General features: G+C 38.3%; 1 protein-coding gene and 3 long non-coding RNA genes across 9 annotated transcripts in view; 1 reads left to right on the top strand and 3 right to left on the bottom strand.

The window, feature by feature from the left end:
• Nucleotides 1-2,214: 2,214 nt before the first annotated feature.
• LOC129782365 (uncharacterized) lies at nt 2,215-3,220 on the bottom strand. Its single transcript, XR_008744548.1, has 3 exons — nt 3,034-3,220; nt 2,885-2,976; nt 2,215-2,781 (listed from the first exon to the last, which is right to left on the bottom strand). It is a non-coding gene; the product is annotated as an uncharacterized LOC129782365 (long non-coding RNA).
• Nucleotides 3,221-3,223: 3 nt separating this feature from the next.
• On the bottom strand, nt 3,224-5,499 carry LOC129782354 (uncharacterized). Its single transcript, XR_008744541.1, has 3 exons — nt 5,363-5,499; nt 5,192-5,305; nt 3,224-5,132 (listed from the first exon to the last, which is right to left on the bottom strand). It is a non-coding gene; the product is annotated as an uncharacterized LOC129782354 (long non-coding RNA).
• Nucleotides 5,500-14,366: 8,867 nt separating this feature from the next.
• On the bottom strand, nt 14,367-16,272 carry LOC129765175 (uncharacterized). The gene is made up of 3 exons (XR_008741398.1): nt 15,045-16,272; nt 14,763-14,843; nt 14,367-14,703 (listed from the first exon to the last, which is right to left on the bottom strand). It is a non-coding gene; the product is annotated as an uncharacterized LOC129765175 (long non-coding RNA).
• LOC129765144 (synaptosomal-associated protein 25) overlaps nt 15,422-18,357 on the top strand; it is a 172,007-nt gene continuing 169,071 nt past the window's right edge. For all 6 annotated transcript variants that reach the window (XR_008741395.1, XR_008741396.1, XM_055765090.1 and 3 more), the window contains exon 1: nt 15,422-15,582. The gene's annotated coding sequence lies outside the window, so the exon portion shown is untranslated. The remainder of the gene's footprint in view (nt 15,583-18,357) is intronic.

The following is an 18,357-nucleotide window of genomic DNA, read 5'->3' on the forward strand; positions in this document are numbered from 1 at the left end:
TTCAAAACCGACTTGCGCTTCCAAAGTTCCGCGGTTATGACGCTGCAGGAGGCTTATTCGAAGATACCAATTTGTGTGCTATCCATGCAAAACACGTCACATCATGCCCAAGGACATCCAGCTGGCCCATCGTATCCGAGGAGAGCGTGCTATATTAGCTTAGCATATAATCAACGGCCCTTTTCAGGGCTCCAAATTTGATGGATTAGAGTACAGAAAAGTTTTTTACAGGCCGAACTGAAAGGAGCATTTAGCGAAAATCGTGGTTTCGATAATAATTCGTTACCGATAGGTGCCATGGATATGGATTTCCTTATGAAGAATATGAAATACATGACATGATGTAGTGAATATATCCGAAGAAATCACTTTGGTGAAACTGCATTATAAAATTATTTGTGTACGAATGCCGCAATCGATAGTCGACTCTAATTTGCGCTGGGTAATTTCCTCGGAGGACTCGATTCCTCCTTTGAGCATTAATAATCTCTTTCTGGCAAAACGATGTGGTATGAATCACATTATTTGAATGATAGAATGAAGAAGTTTTCTGCCAATTTCCTTCAACCTCCAAACGTATCTTTCTCCCGTTTGTCGTTTTCGCGTTCGCTAATCCTCTCTCACAACACCCATTTCTAGTTTGAGAAATTGTTGAGTAAACATTGTTTGTCAGTGCGCGTAGAGCGGGAATTCCTAAAGATTCATTGCACCTCTAATAAATTGCCGAAAGACGTGGTCTTACGTTGATCGCACTTGATTGAAAAAATCCAAAACGAAATGTATTTGGTCGAAGCATTATATGAGTAGAAAGCAAATAATCGCTCGAAAATGACTTGATTTTCGCGATGTGAAACATTTTCCGTTTTTCATGTTATGCATCCAATATTGGATACGAAAATTTCCACTGATGGGGAAAAAAATATTCAGAAGCTTTCCTGTTAATTGCGATTGATTGAAAAATAACAAAACCAAATGTATTTGGTTGCAGTGTTATATGGATAGAAAACATTAAAATAAACTATTTCGCATGAATGTATTTTTCAATTCCCAGGCAGATTGGCAGATTATTTTTCAGCAACGAGAATTCCGCGCGTGTATGTGTGTGTGTGTGTGTGTGTGTGGCGGCTGCTCCGATGTTTTAAGCGGCACCGTGGCATCACTCTCCTCCTGATGGATTCCCTTTTGGCCTTAGGTGCACAAACAGGCTCTTGGTGACACCGTTCATCAGCGCATTCATGATAAACGAAATTAGCTTCACAACAACAGCGACAACATGCTCCAATCGCTGTTCAATCATAACTGAGTGGGTTTACGAGCGCCGCTCGCTTATATACCGATTTTTGATTTCAATAGCCTGTTTTGAAAGCAATTTTAAGACTATTGAAACAAGTTTTTGGATGAAAAAGTAACAAGTATGTGACGCGTAGACATTTTATCTTTCAAATGAAGTGTTTATCATACCATTTCGTTCAGTTGTTTAAGAGCTATTAACGCTCAAAATCTCGGTCTCCAGCGTAACGCTTTCGTTCTCGAAACTTTGGTTTTACACCCCGGTATAGAAATGAAAGACGTAGTCCTACGTCAAAAAAGTATGATGTCATAATTTTAAAAGGTACATTAAATATAATTTTGAAATAAACATGGTGCAAAATAATTGTTTTTGAATGAAATGGTATTTTAGTATATTGATAAATTTACCATTTCATGATTTTTTGAGGACGATTGAAAAAAAAGTACACAATGAGAATGATGCACAATATTATTATTGTACCTACATAAATTTTTTTCTGTTCAAAATTACCTGTTCTTTGAATGTTGAATGAAATAGCTGATTTGTTTGAATATTTCTGATTGGTCCTTATAGCTACTTGTTCAAAAGAGGTACATTTAAAGAATCATTGACCACTAGTATGGTATATTTTCCTCGGCACTCTGAATTTGAATACTACTATTTTAGAACGGGATCTGAGACCACCTTCTTTAAGTCCGCATTTTACTCCTGCAGACCCTAAATTCTTCTTCCCAGTCTCCTCCACCACCAGGGAATCATTTTTATGGTTCAACCGTAAATGATTTAGCATATCCGAAGAATTTCGACGAAACACCATGACGGTTAACACTCCTATACTCGCGCATAGGTCTGAGAGACCAAGAAATCAATAATTCGTTCATTTCTCAGAAAACATCAACACTACGACATTGCGATTCTCTCTAACTTCGTCATTCGTTGTTCATAATCGTTTAGCGTATCGTATAAGTTGGTACGAAGGGGACGTATGTCACTTTTTCACCCCCTTCGGTCTGAGACACCGACGCGCGTACAGGAGTAACTTTTTTGGACAAGTGACTTTTTTTCCTATTTTAGAATATTGTTCAATGAAATGTATAAATTAATGTCAGTGGCGTGGGATATTTATTAAATATAATGCATAATATCATTTTCGGACTATTCTTATTTGATTTTAGTCCTTTTGTCACCGGATTGAACGGATTCATATATTATTCGTCGATATACTCGTCGTTAGATTCATACGTGCAAAAGTAAAGTACAAATGTTTGACATTCGTTTAGTTGTTCACTAAATATAATGGTCACGCATATACACAATTGTGAAATAAATGCACTTGCGGAAGAATTGTAAACTGTAAATTATAAATTAATCGGTGGCTTATGGTTATTTTTACAGTTACAGCTTCGGGTTTTTTTTCTATAATATATGAGCTGAACAATATCGACGATAAAACAAATCGCAAGAAGTTCCTAGAAATCCATTTATATCATCTTTTTATGCCCCATCAAAAACAGGCATTAGGTTTTTGTTAACCAAGAACACAGAAACAAAGAATATTAGATATAGGAAAACTTGAAATTCCAGAAACCTTACAATCGAATAACTAACCGACGTCTCTAACTGCAAAACGCGGGAAAAATACCTCCATCACCGACCGACACCGAAAGTCGATTTATTCTCTTGAGCTGAAACATATAAGATAGAGTATATTACAAACCTAACTTTAACCGTAAAAGACTTACCTTTCAACTTTTCAATGCTCTTATTACCACCAAAACAATACCACACACAAAGAGCAAAAAAAAAGATATTGCAAAATATTGCAGATTGTTTACATACAAAATCCAAGATGGCTGAAAGGCCTTTCTCATAAGTCGCGCTACCGTATTGTATCTATCGTGGATAGGGCCAAGATGCTAAACTATAGGTGTTTCGTTCTTGACACTTTCATGACAATACGTGAGACGAGTTGCGAGACGTAGCTTTCTGCATTGTTTACTTTTTGTTTGGTTGTGTCGTTATGGTTTCATATCAACTCGCTGAGGAAAACAACTGAAGAAAGAAATAAGCAAATATATATTCGTGAAAAATAGTGTACTAGAGCTGCAATAAGGTATTTATATTATATATTATAACCGCTCCATGTAATGTAATTAAACATACACATACTCTTTACAGATACACAGGTCGGAGGCCACTGATCATTCAACAAGAGCCAAAGGTTGTACCGCTCATGGCAACTCTACACGAGCTGAAGATTGTACCGTCCAGTGACCATTCTACCCTGGATTCCTCGAGTCAAGAGAGACGCACCACGATTGATATGAGGTACAGACTAGGGGGGCGTCGCTGATCAATGGTCAGTTATACTCCAATAGGAAGTATCCCGTGTCGGCCACACATACATAGTACTGGAGACTGCAACATCCCAATTATGAGATCTTCGTAATACTAACCTCGAGCCAACCGCGAGTAATCGGTTACATATTACTAACATAGTTGTAAGACAAAAATTGTTAAAATATTGGACTCACGGCCCCGTCAAGCTACGGCCCCTTCATAAAATATATATTTTGGTAAAAAAATTATATATTCAATATTTTTGGGGGACAGTGAGGATTTGATTAGCTTGTGAGTGTGATAAAAGTGCTATAAGTCTAAGAAATCTGTTGTCCAACTCCTCCACAGATAATCGTTCATCTCGCGGTTCTCTATCATGCCAAAATTATATTGTGAATATTTTATTTACTTCAGATGCCGTATTATTGTGCAGTAAAAGGATGTGGAAACAAGGTTCTCATAACGAAAAATAACCCGGACATTGTTTACCACACTTTTCTCCGAGATGGAGATAAAAATCAAAAATCAAATCATATGCTCACGTCATTTCCATAGAAGCAGTTACGATGACCGACATCAAATGCGCCATGAACTTAATGGTACGAGGAAATATAGGATGTTGAATTCCAAAGTTAAACATTTTTTCTGCCTTATATGTATCAGCCATTCCATGTCTAACCGATATAGTGGTTCTCCGATTTTCGTGGAAAGTGGTAGATTGTAGACTTTATTGTAAAATATTAGACCCGTCTTTTCTTGTTTTTTTTTTATTAGGGCTGTGTGGTATACGTTGCAAATCGTGAATATTGTCACCGGATTAAGGGCATTGTAGTGATGTAGAACGTTGAACTTTTGACTAGTCTGAAATCGATCCACCGCTGCAACAATAAGAAATTTCTCACCGTGCAATTTTTCGAAATGACTGGTATACTCATCGGCAGTGCGGAAATACTCTCGGCATACAAAGCAGCAGCGCAAAGAGGGGTCCAAATTGTGTTTCATCATACGTTCCACCGTAGTCACATAACGAATTTCCGATAGAAGTCGATTCGCCGCTACCATCTCTTTAATTTCCTTCAAAACTATGTCGTTTTGTAAAATTGCATCCAGCATACGCAGGAATTTGTTTTGCTTTTTGGAAGTCAACTCTGAAAAATCAACAAATATAATCATTCTTTAGCGGAATAAATATATCAAACCGACCTACCAGAGTGATTGTTCTGTTCTTGCTGCTCCAGTAGGTTGCACAACCGCTCCATGTTCAATTTAAAATGATTTGGTCGATTACCATTGGCATGCTGTTGGATTGGCTCATTACGTGTTATCAAATTGTGGTTCATCAGCACCCAGCCCAACTCGTCCATTTTCACACAAGTGTTGCGGCGCAGTTTTATCTCTTCGAAAAGTTTTTCGCGTAGTTTCCGTTTGATGATGCCTCCGTCCTTGATCAGATTGTGCCGATAAATTCGTACCACGTACGATTCTATTTCATGCTTTTGCCCTGGTGATAAAACAAAAAAAAATAACACTCTCTTTTAAATGCTCAATAAAACCACATACGAAAAACGCTGCTTGCTTGAAAAGAAGCCTTTCCTTGATTGCGCGGCTAGAAGGTAAAATATACTCAAAACATCCTTCTGCACTGTTTTTAATTCGACCGCTGATTGTAGATATCTGAAAAAGTAGAAGCAATTATGAGAAATTGTTATACAAAAAAATCCAGAAAATTACCTGCCTACAGTGAAGCGCGAGCAGCTATTTTGCCAACGAATGCATTTGTCACCAAAAGATATGATATGTTTTGTAAACAAATTTGTTTTTTCACGAGCAATGGCCGAACAGCAATTTTGACATTGCGGTCCACCTATAGTATAGCACCTTGGATAGGGCCACGACCTTTCAGCCATCTTGGATTTTGTATGTAAACAATCTGCAATATTTTGCAATATCTTTTTTTTGCTCTTTGTGTGTGGAATTGTTTTGGTGGCAATCAAGACGGGTCTATGGTACTAGGTGAGGCCATTTCGTCACTAAGTTGGTTAGGGGAGCGGTATATGAAAACAGTACGGAAGAAAGCAGAAGGGGAATTATTTCCTTGAAGCGTGAAAGAGACAGACTGATCAGGAGCGATCTTCGGCACTAGCGTATTGTATTTTGTTTACAAACAAAACACAGTAGACTTCCAAGATGGCTGAAGAGTGGTTTTAGCAAGTTGGCCCACCTTAGGATATACTTCTACGCGCCTTGGTGGCAATAAGAGCATTGAGAAGTTGAAAGGTAAGTCTTTTACGATTAAAGTTAGGTTTGCAATATACTCTATCTTATTTTTTGTTTCAGATCAAGAGAATAAATCGACTCTCGGTGTCGGTTGGTGATGGAGATATTTTTCCTGCGTTTTGCAGTTAGAGACGTCGGTTAATCGTTCGATTAATCCAAATAATCGAAAATCTGCATCAGTAATTTTATATCGAATGATGAAAAATCAAAGTATGAATACATCGAATAATTATCAAAGTAATCGCGATTAATGAAAAAGGGAACCATTTTTTTCAAAAAATACAGTGCAAAATTTGTTTAACCGTCGGTGTTTCGTCGAAATTCATCGAATATGCTAAACCATTTACGGTTGAAGCATAAAAATGATTCCCTGCTGGTGGAGGATACTGGGATGAAGAATTCAGGATCTGCAGAAGTAACATGCGGACTTGAAAAAGGTGGTCTCAACTCATGTTCTAAAATAGTAGTATTCAAACTCCGGGTGCCAAGGAAAATATACCATACTAGTGGTCAATGATTCTACAAATATACTTTTTTTGAACTAGTAGTTATAGGGAAAAAGCAGAAAAATACACACAAATAAGATATTTCAACAACATTCGAAGAATAGGTAATTTTGAACAGAAAAAATTTTATGTTGGTATAATAAAAATATTGTGCATCATTTTCGTGGTGTGCTCTTTTCAATCGTTTCAAAAAATCATGAAATGGCAAATTTATCAATATACTAAAATACCTTTTCAGTACACCATATTTATTTCAATATTATATTTAATGTAACTATTAAAATTATGACATCATTTTTTTTATTATAAATGACTGTTCGTTTTGGTTACAAGAAACAAATATTCGCTCGATTAATCGAATACTGAAAGACAATTAAAAATTTAAATTTAAAAATGACCCCACGACTAATCGAATAAACGAAACATTTAGACATCTCTATTTGCAGTTAAATCCCTCTCCACAGTCCTCTGTATATTTATGCCGTTTCCCCTCGCGCACTCATTGACCACACGGTCACACCTTTATTCTACACATCTTGGCCCTATCGAGAGGATTGTTTACCTTAATGACAAACAGAGATGTCAGATGTTTTCCTCAAATGTCTGTAAATTTACGAAGATGAATGTATAGTGTCGACATCTAACGTTGTGTAAGGCAATAACTCCCTATAAAATAATGTGCGATTCACATAGAACGTCACGTGAAGGTGTACACCCTTAAGTGCACTACACATAGGACGATTATACATTATCCGGTTTCTGCCGAACCGGTTTCAAGAGGGCCGCTGGGTTTGGACGGAAAACCGGACAACAATGTGAAAGAGACCTCGCGCTATACAAAACCGTACATCTCTCACAAACACATACATGCATTCATGGATTTGACAGGTAAACATTGCTTCAAATATTCCGGTTACATGCAGCTGACTGCAGACGGAAAATCTTAAACCCACAGCTGCTGCGGCAACCACGAGCGTTCTCATGTGTATGTTCCTTGGAGAGCCAACAAGGCCGAATATTGGAGTGTAGCACACCATGAGCATGATCAAAGTCAGGCCTCGCGGACATTACGCATATCCTGCATCATAACGGCATCATGTTAGATAAAAGTGCAATTTGATCAACCAACCAATAATAACAAGCTAGAGGCACTATTTATTTATATGTATAATGTGTTCACTTCTTGTGATAATTTTGGAATTTACCTACAAGAGAATGTATGCACATCCATTCATTCTAGAGTGTTTTTTTATTTCATTATTACAGTAAAATATTTTACGATTAAAATAACATAATTCGTTCAAACCAGGTGTATGGGACGATTATCGCTATCTCACTCTACTTACCGTCACCGCATATCTCACTATCCCTCTTCTTGTAAAAGTTCATCATCGACTTCACGATATGTCAGATGGTGGTAAATTGGTAATTCGCGATGACAGAAAAATAGTGTCGACGTCTGGTGGCGACTTCAAATTAGGGCCATAATTTGGGTCCCAAACTCGTTAGTGTAATCTCTATCAGATCAGAAGACACGAAGCCGGTTTAAAATTTTAAAATTTGAATGAAAATTTTCACAACATGTTATTTAATAACTTGAAACACGTATTTCTGAATTTCATTCAACCATATGGCTATACAATTCCAACATTGTTACTGATTTTTTCATTATAATATAAAGTTGTCTCCATGAACAATTTTCTTATGAGACTTTTTCACCACCTGCAAACAAAAATGTATTGTAAAAATGTATATTCATTCAAATAGAATACTAATTTAATATGGAAAAGCTAATTTTCATTCATAATTTTAATTTTGAAAACGTGCTCATTCCGACTGAAAATCAGCTATTCTTTGACGCTCCCCTAAACTAGTAAACGAAGCTCAGAGCCGTCAACGCGGATCGCTGTTTTGAAGAAAACAAATACTTTTGTCTTTGAATAAGATGAGCGTTTATTAACTTGCATTGAACGGATTGTCTCTATTGAGCTGACAGTTTCAGCTCAATAGAGGCAATCCGTTCAATGAAAGTTGATAAACGCTCATCGACCTTGTGGATAACATTTTAAATGCTTTAAATATAAATGATCCTCTTAAAAGCATAGTATTATGTTTGCTTCCGGTTGTGAGAACATTTTTGAAAGAAAAATGTGGCTTTTTAGCAGCGTTCATTTCCCTCGATGCCTAATTCAGTGCACGAGGTCAAGGATTTGACCACTGTCATACAGTGGAATTGCAGAAGCATCATCCCTAAACTAGACCAATTTAAATTTTTAGTTCACAGTTCTAACTGTGATGTATTTTCTCTCTGTGAAACATGGCTTTGTTCAGCCGACGAGCTGAATTTTCACGATTTCAACATTATTCGCCTAGATCGTAACGACTCGTTTGGTGGCGTACTATTGGGGATCAAAAAACGTCACTCCTTCTATAGAGTCACTATCCCATCGATTACAGGCATTGAAGTTGTCGCTTGCCAGATACAAATCAATGGCAAAGAACTCTGCATTGCTTCGATATATATTCCTCCCAGGACTACGGTAGGCCGCCATCAGTTCTTTGATATTATCGAGGCATTGCCGGAGCCGCGGTTAATCTTAGGTGACTTCAACTCCCATGGAACAGCATGGGGGTCACTCTACGATGACAACCGTGCCACGTTGATTTATGATCTGTGCGACAACTTCAACATGACAGTTTTAAATACTGGGGAAGCAACTAGGATAGCCAACCCTCCTGCACGGGCAAGCATGCTAGACATATCTCTCTGCTCTTCTTCATTATCCCTGGATTGCACATGGAAGGTAATCCAAGATCCCCACGGTAGTGATCACCTACCAATAATTTTATCGATCGCCAATGAATCAAAATCTAGTGAGTCAGTCGATATTGCGTATGACCTCACGAAGAATATTGACTGGAGAAAATTTGCAGAATTAATATCTGAAGCAATCATTTCGATGCATGAACTTCCTCCCCTTGAAGAGTATAATTTTATATCAAGTTTGATTTACGATAGCGCACTTCAAGCTCAAAAGAAACGTGTACCGGCTACCACTTTCCGACGTCGTCCTCCATCACTTTGGTGGGACAAGGAATGTTCAAAGGTCTACCTTGAAAAATCATCCGCTTTCAAAAAATTCAGGAAAACTGGATTAGTGGAATGGTTTCGAAAGTACCAAGCTCTAGAAGCCAAACTAAAAGGTCTGATTAAAGCAAAAAAGCGTGGATATTGGCGGAAATTCGTCAATGGTTTGTCAAGGGAGACCGCTATGAGCACTCTTTGGAATACGGCTAGGAGAATGCGTGGCTGGAACCATACCAATGAAAGCGAGGAATACTCTGACCGTTGGATTTTCAAATTTGCAAGGAAGGTTTGTCCCGATTCTGTTCCTGCACAAAGCGTCGTACGCGATATTCCGCTTCAATGCGATTATGAGAATTTTTCGATGGTAGAATTCTCAATTGCCCTCCTCTCATGTAACAATTCAGCTCCGGGGTCGGACAAGATTAAATTCAACTTGTTGAAAAATCTTCCCGACTTGGCAAAACAGCGTTTGCTGAACTTGTTCAACAAGTTTCTGGAGCTGAATATTGTCCCGCATGACTGGAGACAAGTGAGAGTGATAGCCATACGAAAACCCAACAAGCCGGCTTGCGATCACAACTCGTATAGGCCGATTGCAATGTTATCCTGTATTCGCAAATTGTTAGAGAAAATTATTCTACTTCGTTTAGACAAGTGGGTCGAAACGAACAATTTGCTGTCAAATACGCAGTTTGGCTTCCGCCGAGGTAAAGGGACGAATGATTGTCTCGCGCTGCTATCTTCTGAAATCCAAATCGCATTTGCTCGCAAAGAACAAATGGCTTCCGTTTTTCTCGATATCAAAGGGGCATTTGATTCAGTTTCCATGGAAATTCTCTCAGAGAAGCTTCATAATCGTGGACTTTCACCAATTCTGAATAATTTCCTGTACAATTTACTGTCAGAAAAGCACATGAATTTCTCTCATGGCAACTCAAAATCTTCTCGTTACAGTTTTATGGGCCTACCGCAAGGCTCCTGCCTAAGCCCCCTCTTGTACAGTTTTTACGTCAATGATATGGATGATTGTCTAACTAGAGACTGCACGCTGAGACAACTTGCAGACGATGGAGTTATTTCCATCACGGGTACTAATCCCGTCGCTCTGCAAAAGTCGTTGCAAGATACCATGAACAATCTGTTCACGTGGGCCCTCAAGCTGGGTATCGAATTCTCTACGGAGAAAACTGAAATGGTCGTTTTTTCTAGGAAGCACGAACCCTCCCAATTCCAGCTTCACCTATCCGGCAAAACGATCCAACACTCTATGTTTTTCAAATACCTGGGTGTATATTTTGATTCTAAGTGTACCTGGGGGAGACACATTGCGTATTTGAAACAGAAATGCCAGCAAAGAATCAATTTTCTCCAAACAATTACCGGAACATGGTGGGGTGCCCATCCAGGAGACCTCATTCAGTTGTACAAAACAACGATATTGTCAGTGTTAGAATATGGCAGTTTTTGCTTCCGATCAGCTGCCAGGATTCATATTCTCAAGCTGGAGAGAATACAATATCGTTGCTTGCGTATAGCCATGGGGTGTTTGCATTCGACACATACGATGAGTCTCGAAGTTTTGGCAGGAGTACCCCCGCTTACTCTTCGGTTCACAGAATTATCCTACAGATTTCTCATCCGTTGCAAGATCATGAATCCATTGGTGATTGATAACTTCGAAAATCTACTCCAGCTGACTCCTCAGTCAAGTTTTATGTCTTTATACCATGAGTACCTTACCCACGACGTGCACCCTTCACCAGGCATCTCCAACCAAGTTTGCTTCCCATACTTTTGCAATTCCTCTGTTATTTTTGATCTGTCCATGCGACAAAAAATCCATGGAATACCAGATCACCTACGCTCCAATGTTATTCCGTCGATATTTTCGGAAAAATATGGGAAAGTTGGATCTGATAAAATGTTCTTTACTGACGGTTCATACATAAACGGGTCCACTGGCTTCGGCATCTTCAATGAAAATTCCAGTGCCTCTTTCAAACTCAAAGATCCTTGTTCCGTGTATGTCGCAGAAATGGGTGCGATATACTATGCTCTAGGGATCATTGAAACACTGCCCATCGACCATTATTTTATTTTTTCAGACAGTCTCAGCTCAATAGAGGCAATCCGCTCAATGAAAGTTGATAAACGCTCATCTTATTTCCTAACAAGAATAAGACATCTATTGAGTGTTTTGGTCGAAAAATTATTCAAGATTACCTTAGCATGGGTTCCCTCTCATTGCTCGATTCCGGGGAATGAGAAAGCGGACTCGCTAGCTAAGGTGGGCGCTTCAGAAGGCACACTTTTTGAAAGGCAAATTGCCTATAATGAATTTTTTCACATTCCTCGTCAGGACACACTCGTTAGTTGGCAGCGCATGTGGAGTGAAGATGAGTTCGGTCGTTGGTTACACACGATTATCCCTAAGGTCTCGACGAGTGCATGGTTTAAGGGATTGAATGTAGGTCGTGATTTCATTCGCGTGATATCTCGGCTTATGTCCAATCACTACAACCTAAACGCGCATCTCTATCGCATTGGGCTCGCAGCAAACAATCTTTGTGATTGTGGCGATGGCTACCACGACATCGAGCATGTTGTCTGGTCGTGTATCCGGTTCCATGCTGTTCGCTCTCAGCTCTCTAGAGCACTGAGAGCAAAAGGCAGACAATCGGATATCCCCGTCCGGGATATCTTAGGTAGCCGGGATCCTGATCTTCTGCTTCATCTATACCTGTTCCTCAGAAACGCTTATGTCAACGTTTAATGATGTTTCCTTCGTTGTGTCCCCGTTTCATATCCCTCCTAGCGATCGATGAACTTTTACTTAGTCGCGGCAATACATACACACACTCTTTACAGATGCACGGGCCAAAGGTTGTGCAGTCCACTGATCATTCAACAAGAGCCAAAGGTTGTACCGCTCATGACAACTCTACACGAACTGATGATTGCGCCGGCTAGTGACCATTCTATCCTGGATTCCTCGAGTCGAGAAAGACGCACCACGCTAGATATGGGGTACAGACTAGGGAGCGTTGCTGATTAATGGTCAGCTGCATCCCAATAGGAAGTAGCCCGTGTCGGGCACACGTATAGAGCATCGAAGACTGCAACATACCAATTATGAGAACACTTGTAATACTAACCTCGAGCCAACCGCGAGTAATCGGTTACATATTACTAACATAGTTGTAAGACAAAATATGTCAAAATATTGGACTCCCGGCCCCGTCAGGCTAACGCCACATGTGCCTTAATAAAAAATATATTTTGGGAAAAAAAAAAAAAAAAAAAGGGGAGAAAGAATCTTGACCCTTTTAGTTATGTGGACAAAACTAATTGGTTCACCTACACTATCGATCAATTCGATTGTATCTTCAGTGATACTATTGTCTTGATTAGCGACCTGCACGTCAAATTTAAAATTTGTATATGAATGGTCCATCAGTGATGGGCAGCAATATCATGGCAAAGATGACGAGAGACTGGTAGTATAATTCTCATCTTCATCCGAATCGTGATCACTGCCTGTTAAAAATGCAGACTCAACATCCTTTTTAGTCAACCTATTATTATTTCCATCGGACACAAACAAAATTAGCACTTATTTTATATATTCCACATACGCTGCATATTCAAATTGCACCGGAGAATATACAATCATCTCCCACATTGCAAAAATCGATTCATTGAACTTGCAGCAATAGGTCAACCTGGAACCAGTGAAAGAATGAATGAAAGAATGAAAGAATTCGCGAAAACTAAATGAACGATCGGAAAAGTCACAAATAAGCCCAAAACACCCATAAATTCACACAAGATCTCCACCGACAAACAAATCATAAAAATCAGTTAGCTTCTTTTTTTTTCTTTCTTTCTTTATTAAAGAGATTTTCAGCCAAAGGCTGGTTCATCTCTAATAGTTAGCTTCTTATTTCGGATATTGTTTTAGAAATCTTCGAAATAATTCTTTAGGACAACTATAACTATATATATGAATGACAACAACTTGTTTGATTGAAATTTTTTTTTATCCCAACAATTTATTTTATTAGCCTCATTTAGCAATTCAGCTGTAACAGAGCCGAATTCATTCGTGTACATTTTTTATCTTAAGATAACTTTTGTTGTATATTACACTGTTACCATTTTGAGACGTATGATTATCGCTATCTATCGATAAACATTTGTTTCTATCTATAACACAGTAGGCGCAAGAGAATTCCTATTCTATCGATGCACAACACATGTCGCCTTTTTTTGGGCTGTTCACAACGGGACTGTTGATATGAGGCTTCCTTTGTTGCGTTATTGATAGTGCCAATACCGATGCAGCAGACCGAAAATGTGAGCGGCAAGGGACTGGGATTACCGACACATGATGATTGTTGCGTGGACATAGTAGCTAGAATAACACACTAAGATGGTCAGTTGAGGGGCTCTGAGTTATGAGCCCATGATCGTTCATTTGAAATTTGATTGAAATGGTCAGATTTGAATTCTTTTTGATGAGAATGCGTAAAAAGAACAAGAAGAAAACAAACTATCTGTCATTCAGCTGGCCCCTCTCTCTCAGATATGTACGAATAATTTGTTTTGCTAAAATTTACTAATCTTTGCTAATATTTACCAAAAAATTCGTCATATATACAAATTTTTTGGATCAGTATAGTATTGTGTTTACACTGAGAGGAAAATTTAGTATATATGACGATTTTTTTTGTAAATGTTACCAATTCGTTAGTCATTTTCTACCCTACTAATCATTGGTATATCTTACAAAAGGAAATTGGTAGGCATTATTTTTGTAGGATGGTGGGCATGTTGGCCCACCATTGGAGCAGCATCAGTGAAAGCGTTGTTTTTTATTTGTAAGAGATAATGATAAGGGATAATGACATTATGTTGTTGATAATTAATTCTTATTTAAAAAGCTGTCCTCAATCATACATTATCTTTTACACAGTAATTTCCTACATCCTACATTCTACATCTAAACATTGCTCGTGCAGATTTAATCGCAGTTTCGACCGAATCAATCTCATATGTTTTGTCAAACCCTCACTCATCAAGGTTTTGCTCCTTTTACTGTTGCACATTTTCATCCTTTAGGACAGGAACAACTGATTAGTTGGCAGTTGATGGGACCAGATCGCAGTTCATTCCATCCGCATTATTTGCTCTCCCGTTTCCTGATGTATGATTATGGTTAGTTATAAATATGGGTTTGTGATGAAAAATATGTGGTTACCTGAGATTTCTTTGTGTTGCACATGTTCAGTCTAATATACATTGAATAGTGAACTGTGCAATTTTAATCCAAGATTAGAAGCTGAAAATTAAAAGGGAAAGGATTGTGTTGAAGTTTATTTTATAAGATTCGGTGTATTAAGATTTCGATACAACGAATTGAACTTTTGTTTTTCCGCAGCGAAAACAAGTTCTCGATATCTTTGTGGTCGAGAATATGTTTTCGCCGAAGAGAAACAGAAGTTACATATATTTGAATCTAATAAAAATAAAAAAAAAATACCTCCGAATAGCTTTGTTTCATCAAGAGGAATGACGACTACGAAGTACGCACATTACAGTTCCTAGAAATGAAAACAATCAAGGTTACACATGCTATGAAGTATAATGTACGAATCTTTAGTAGGGATGTGTATTGCATAAGACATCCGTTTTACAAAGTTTTGGTAATATTTACGAAAAATGCGTACATTTTACCAATGTTTCATCTACTAAATATTTGGTAGTTGCATTTACTAATGTTTTCCTCCAGTGTATGATTCATAATTACAATTTTTTTTCTGACTGTAAGTATTTACGATATCCACCTGCCTATTGCTTGTATGCAAGTTTCCCACACATGAACGGGAAGGAAAAGTTGTGTAGTTGTGCTCTTCGCAAATCATCCGTGATCAGAGAGATTTGAAACGCGAAATAGTGAAGTGCGAAATCTGTTCTGCTCTAGTGCAGTGTTTCCCAAAGAAACAAGTCTCAACGATAGGCATTATTGTCTTGCGAATTGGATAAATTTTGGTGATTTGTTGAAATCGGAAAGTAATCAGGTTAGTGATTATTGGTTTTCCGAAGTGATGAAAATTGGATTTTCACAAACGCGTGTTTAGTAGTTCCATTTGTGTCATACATCATGAAATCGATCGATTTTTTTTGCATTGGAGTGGGTGTACAAGAATTCAAAATTGACGTTTTTTTGTTAGATGTGAATCAATCGTTGCTGTTCAATATTAGTCAATGGACGTGTTATAATACAGTAATTTTTTTTCTTATGGATTATTTTTTCATCTCATGTAAATCGTGTATGCTACGCCCTTTTTGGATAGCAATGAAGAGAGTGAGAATGGAAAAGTGGTTCCTGAAGAGACAGTGCGGCAACCGAAGAGCTGTGGCACGAATACAGTACACATACACGAACAACCAACACTGTGACTAGACTAGGAAACGAATCGAATATCCTTTCTTTCGTCTCGTTCAGGGTCATTCGACCAGGCCACGAATCAAATGTATCTCATGCGGAGAGATCCTGCCGTTGCATGACTTGTGCATCTGATGTCATTCCGAACATGTGACGTCAAGAATGAAATGGTGTATCAAAATTCCTCACCACTGATTCATTCATACTTCGGTGACGACAAGAATCGATCACAATTTCCAGAAAAATGATCACCATCTGATGACAAAAGTGAGAATAAAGTTGATGGAGTTATGGCCTTGGAAACTGCAAAAGCACCTGAGCTGTTGATAATGTGTCTATGCCTAATATTTGCCTGAGACATCAATTGTTATGGGTCAGGATAATATCGAAGCCACTTCAAACGAGACATTCGCCAGATTATGCCAGAATTAACTTAGCAAAACTATTGTATATATTAAAGCATTAAATGAGAGTTGAAACCCTTCTTCTTCTTTAATGGTACTAACTTTCCTAGAGGAACTTCGCCGTCTCAACGTAGTATTACTTGCGTCATTTTTATTAGTACTTAGTTGAGATTTCTATGCCAAATGACACGCCTTGCAATGCATTCTGAGTGGCAAGCTCTAGAATACGCGTGATCACAGTGCAAGTCGGAGGAAATTTCTTTGACGAAAAATTCCCCCAACCAGAACGGGAATCGAACCCGAACACCAGGCATGTTAGTTATGACGCTAACCACTCGGCCACGGGAGCACGAGTTGAAACCCTGCTATTTACATATAAATTTAGTAAGATAAAACTTAAACGAATCCTATAAGAAATTGGTAGTGAAACAGTGATTTCCAATGGTTTTCATCTCAATGAAAATTTCTCCATAGAAGTGTAGAGGATTTTCAAAAAAATGGTCAAGATCATGGCTCAAACTTATGTTCCACTATCTCTATCTAAATAAATAACATGCAGAGAATAGGAAATTGAGCACGTATTAAGTCAAGACATCTCAACCCTTAAGAAAGGCAGTTAGGAAACTTCAATCATTAAAATATTTCGTTTATGAACAAAGAAGATTTTCGCTTGAATTGGAGTAGAGCGCACAGACTAATGAGTTGTCCAATACTTTAGACGTATAAGACTTCACAGACTAGTGACGTGAGTGATCCTTTGAAAAACTACGACATTTTTCCCTCTCACACATCGCTTTCTACTTTTCTCAATCACAGTTCCAGCTACAAAGAAATATGTCTAACATTTGATCAAAACAGACACCATCTTCGTCTTCGTGGGGAGCATGGTTTGTCTGGTCGCTAGGCAAGAGATAATAACGAAGATCCACATGGCGCAAACTCAGAGAATGTCGTTTAGAACTTCATTATTCTATACGACGTATCGATTTTTCACGACATCAAGCACAAATGCGTGAACATCGCGATGAGAAAAATACAAACAGAGAAGGAGAAGCAAGTTTGCGAGAGAAAGCTTGGCAATGTGGTGGAAAGTTATTCAAGGATAAGTAAACGAGGAGACAAAAATGCATAGTCGCAGATATCTGTGCTGGCGGAAAAAGGCTCGATATGTCGGACTATACATTGTAGGTTTGGATAAATATGTTGAACTACCTCAATTTTATTATGGGAATTTGATTGTTGGATATAGCTGGATGGACACATTTACGAATAATTTTATGCATCACTAGTTTCTTGTACAAATCGAATAACAGCCTATTCATCTCCGCACAAACTATCAATGAAATCTGTCTTGTGAAATGCTGAATATTTTCACCATGTTTATGATTTTATGACTCATTGACAAATTTATGCGGCCTCTCTTTCTTGTAAGACACGTGTGGACTAAAATGAAACTCGCCGGATTGAAGTTTTTCATCGATACATTTGTAGATTTGATGTTGCTGAAACTGGTACCAATAGTCTTTCCTACCGCCTTTGTTGGATAGTATAGAGGAGAGACATTTAACATTAATGTTAGTACAGACATGAGACATAAGTTTGGCTTTGCAAAATGTTTTCCCACTGATGATTCCGAGTGTCATACTTAATATTTCAACCATTTAGATCAGTGGTGTTCAACATTTTTGCCAGAGGCGCCACAAACACATGTTAGGCATGGTGTCGCGGGCCGCAAAACAAAAATAAATGTACTACAAAATTATAACCGGTGAGAAAAATTTAGGAGGTTGTGTCCAAGATACAACCGCATTGTTGACGTAGAACAACGCTGTTGTTTTTTATAGGTCGCTAATTTATACCTTCGGATATTCTATAATGCTGTGAAATTTTAGAAACAACTGTTGCGTTGTTGTTGAGTGTTGCATTACCTTCTTATGCTCGAGAGAAGCGCAGCTGTCACCCTTAAGGCCCATTTATACGTTGCTAGTAGCTGACTTGACAAT

Source organism: Toxorhynchites rutilus, chromosome 1 (assembly GCF_029784135.1).
Source record: "Toxorhynchites rutilus septentrionalis strain SRP chromosome 1, ASM2978413v1, whole genome shotgun sequence".
Lineage (NCBI taxonomy): Eukaryota > Metazoa > Arthropoda > Insecta > Diptera > Culicidae > Toxorhynchites > Toxorhynchites rutilus.